Source organism: Arachis duranensis, chromosome 4 (genome assembly GCF_000817695.3).
Source record: "Arachis duranensis cultivar V14167 chromosome 4, aradu.V14167.gnm2.J7QH, whole genome shotgun sequence".
Classification (NCBI taxonomy): Eukaryota; Viridiplantae; Streptophyta; class Magnoliopsida; order Fabales; family Fabaceae; genus Arachis; species Arachis duranensis.
The window spans coordinates 47,773,808-47,778,562 of NC_029775.3; positions in this window are offsets into that span (position 1 = coordinate 47,773,808).

Genomic DNA, 4,755 nt, shown 5'->3' on the forward strand with positions numbered 1-4,755 from the left:
GCATCTCTTGAGATCCGTGGAGGATCTCTCTTGCTTGCTCCATCCTCTTCTTGGTGATGGGCTTATCCTCTTCAATGGGGATGTCTCCTTCTATGATAACTCCAGCTGAGTAACATAGATGGCAAATAAGGTGAGGAAAAGCTAGCCTTGCCATGGTGGAGGGCTTTTCGGATATTTTGTAGAATTCATTGGAGATGACTTCATGAACTTCTACTTCCTCTCCAATCATGATGCTATGAATCATGATGGCCCGATCCACAATAACTTCAGATCGGTTGCTAGTGGGAATGATGGAGCGTTGAATGAACTCCAACCATCCTCTAGCCACAGGCTTGAGATCCAGTCTTCTCAGTTGAACTGGCTTGCCTTTGGAGTCTCTTTTCCATTGAGCTCCTTCCACACATATGTCCATTAGGACTTGGTCCAACCTTTGATTAAAGTTGACCCTTCTAGCGTAGGGGCGTATATCTCCTTTCATCATGGGCAAGTGGAACGCCAACCTCACATTTTCCGGACTAAAATCTAAGTATTTCCCCCGAACCATTGTGAGATAATTCTTTGGACTCGGGTTCATACTTTGATCATGGTTCCTAGAGATCCATGCATTGGCATAGAACTCTTGAACCATTAAGATTCCAACTTGTTGTATGGGGTTGGTTAAAACTTCCCAACCTCTTCTTCGGATCTCATGTCGGATCTCCGGATACTCATTTTTCTTGAGCTTGAAAGGGACCTCAGGGATCACCTTCTTCTTTGCCACAACATCATAGAAGTGGTCTTGATGGCTTTTGGAGATGAATCTTTCCATCTCCCATGACTCGGAGGTGGAAGCTTTTGTCTTCCCTTTCCCTTTTCTAGAGGATACTCCGGCCTTAGGTGCCATTGATGGTAATGAAAAAAACAAAAAGCTTATGCTTTTGAAGAAGAAGAAAATATGGAGGAGAAGGGGGTGTGTAGGTTTCGGCCAAGGTATAGAAGAGGGGGTTTGTGTTGTGTGAAAATGAAGTAGAATGGAAGGGTATATATAGGAAAATGGGAGAGGGTAGGTTCAGCCATTTAGGGTGGGTTTGGGTGGGAAAATGTTTTTGAATTTTGAAGGTAGATGGGGTTTTTGGGGAAGAGTGGATGGATGTGAGTGGTAAAGGGGGTAATTGGGAAGAGAGATTGAAGTTGATGGGAAGTGTGACATGGGGAAGAGTGAAATAGGATTAGGAGGTAAGGTGGGAATATGTTAGGTGGGGATCCTGTGGGGTCCACAGATCCTGAGGTGATCCTGTGGGGTCCACAGATCCTGAGGTGTCAACGAATTACATCCCTGCACCAAATAGGCATGTAAAATGCCTTTTCATACCATTCTGGCATTTAAACGCTGAGGTGATGCACGTTCTGGGCGTTCAATGCCCATGTGAAGCATGTTCTGGGTGTTCAACGCCCATGTGTAGCATGTTTCTGGCGTTGAACGCCAGTTCCATGCTTGTTACTGGCGTTCAGCGCCATCTTTCCTCAAGGCACATTCCTGGCGTTCAAACACCAGAATGTTGCTTGTTTCTGGCGTTCAGCACCAGATTCATGCTCTGTTCTAGCATTGAACGCCAGCCAGATGCTCCTTACTGGTGTTGAACGCCAGTCTGTCCTTCCTCTAGGGTGCGAATTTTTTTCTGCTGTTTTTGATTCTATTTTTAATTTTTATGATTTTTTCGTGACTCCTCATGATCATGTACCTAATAAAACACAAAAGAACAATAAAATAAAATAAAATAAAAATTAGATAAATAAAATTGGGTTGCCTCCCAACAAGCACTTCTTTAATGTTAATAGCTTGACATTGTGCTCTCATGGAGCCACAAAGGTGATCAGGTCAATGTTGTATAGTCCCAACACCAAACTTAGAGTTTGGATATGGGGTCTTAACACCAAACTTAGTGTTTGGTTGTGGCCTCCCAACACCAAACTTAGAGTTTGACTATGGGGGCTCTTCTTGACTCTGAACTGAGAGAAGCTCTACATGCTTACTCTCCTTTATCATAGAGGGATGGCCATGTGCCTTAAACACAAGGTAGTCCCCATTCAATTGAAGTACTAATTCACCTCTGTTGACATCTGGTGCATGAAATTGTGATCATCAATGGCGCAATGAACATGGTACGCACAATTGTAATCCCAACTCTTTATCACAACTTCGCACAACTAACCAGCAAGTGTACTGGGTCGTCCAAGTAATAAACCTTACGTGAGTAAGGGTCGATCCCACGGAGATTGTTGGTATGAAGCAAGCTATGGTCACCTTGTAAATCTTAGTCAGGCAGACTCAAATGGTTATGAATGATGTATGAATAAAACATAAAGATAAAGATAGAGATACTTATGTAATTCATTGGTAAAAATTTCAGATAAGCGAATGGAGATGCTTTGTCCCTTCTGTCTCTTTGCTTTCCTACTGTCTTCATCCAATTCTTCTTACTCCTTTCCATGGCAAGCTGTATGTAGGGTTTCACCGTTGTCAGTGGCTACCTCCCATCCTCTCAGTGAAAATGTTCAACGCACCCTGTCACGGCACGGCTATTCAGCTGTCAGTTCTCGATCATGTCGGAATAAAATCTAGTGATTCTTTTGCGTCTGTCACTAACGCCCCACAATCGTGAGTTTGAAGCTCGTCACAGTCATTCAATCATTGAATCCTACTTAGAATACCATAGACAAGGTTTAGACCTTCCAGATTCTCTCGAATGCCGCCATCAATTCTTGCTTATACCACGAAGATTCCGATTAAGGGATCCAAGAGATAAACATTCAAGCCTTGTTTTCTTGTAGAACAGAAGTGGTTGTCAGGCACTTGTTCATAAGTGAGAATGATGATGAGTGTCACATAATCATCACATTCATCATATTCTTGGGTGCAAATGAATATCTTAGAACAAGAATAAGCTGAATTGAATAGAAGAACAATAGTAATTGCATTAATACTTGAGGTACAGCAGAGCTCCACACCTTAATCTATGGTGTGTAGAAACTCCACCGTTGAAAATACATAAGAACAAGGTCTAGGCATGGCCGAGAGGTCAGCCCCCAAAACGTGATCAAAAGATTCAAAGATCTCAAGATGAAAATACAATAGTAAAAGGTCCTATTTGTAGAGAACTAGTAGCCTAGGATTTACAGAAATGGGTAAATTACATAAAAATCCACTTCCAGGCACACTTGGTGTGTGCTTGGGCTGAGCATTGAAGCATTTTCGTGTAGAGACTTCTCTTGGAGTTAAACACCAACCTTTGTGCCAGTTTGGGCGTTTAACTCCCATTCTTGTGCCAGTTCCGGCGTTTAACGCCAGGCAGTTTTGAGCTGATTTGGAATGCCAGTTTGGGCCATCAAATCTTGGGAAAAGTATGGACTATTATATATTGATGGAAAGCCCAGAATGTCTACTTTCCAACGCCGTTGAGAGCGCGCCAATTGGGATTCGGTAGCTCCATAAAATCCACTTCGAGTGCAGGGAGGTCAGAATCCAACAGCATCTGCAGTCCTTTTCAGCCTCTGAATCAGATTTTTGCTCAAGTCCCTCAATTTCAGCCAGAAAATACCTGAAATCACAGAAAAACACACAAACTCATAGTAAAGTCCAAAAAAGTGAATTTTAACTAAAAACTAATAGAAATATACTAAAAACTAACTAAAACATACTAAAAACATACTAAAAATAATGCTAAAAAGCGTATAAATTATCCACTCATCAACATCTATCACAGCTCCTGCTGTGGCTAGGAAAGGTCTTCCAAGGATGATACACTCATCCTCTTCCTTCCTAGTGTCTAAGATTATGAAATCAGCAGGGATGTAAAGGCCTTCAACCTTTACTAACACGTCCTCTACTATTACATAAGCTTGTCTCAATGACTTGTCTGCCAATTGTAATGAGAACAAGGCAGGTTGTACCTCAATGATTCCCAGCTTCTCCATTACAGAGAGTGGCATAAGATTTATCCCTGACCCCAGATCACATAGAGCTTTTTCAAAGGTCATGGTCCCTATGGTACAAGGTATTAAGAACTTGCCAGGATCTTGTCTCTTTTGAGGTAGAATTTGCTGAATCCAGGTATCTAGTTCATTAATGAGCAAGGGAGGTTCACTTTCCCAAGTCTTATTACCAAACAACTTGGCATTCAGCTTCATGATAGCTCCTAAATATTGAGCAACTTGCTCTCCAGTCACATCTTCATCCTCTTCAGAGGAAGAATAGTCTTCAGAGCTCATGAATGGCAGAAGGAGATTTAGTGGAATCTCTATGGTCTCTATATGAGCCTCAGATTCCTTTGGATCCTTAATAGGAAATTCTTTCTTGCTTGAGGGACATCCCAGGAGGTCTTCCTCACTAGGATTTTCGTCCTACTCCTCCCTTGTGCTTTCGCCCATATTGATCACATCAATGGCCTTGCACTCTCCTTTTGGATTCTCTTCTGTATTGCTTGGGAGAATACTGGGAGGAATTTCAATGACTTTCTTACTCAGCTGGCCCACTTGTGCTTATAGATTTCTAATGGAGGATCTTGTTTCACTCATGAAACTGAAAGTGGCCTTTGACAGATCAGAGACTAGATTGGCTAAATTAGAAGTGTTTTATTCTGAATTCTCTGTCTGTTGCTGAGAAGATGATGGATATGGCTTACTATTGCTCAGCCTATTGCGTCCACCATTGTTAAAGCCTTGTTGAGGCTTTTGTTGATCCTTCCATGAGAAATTTGGATGATTTCTCCATGATGA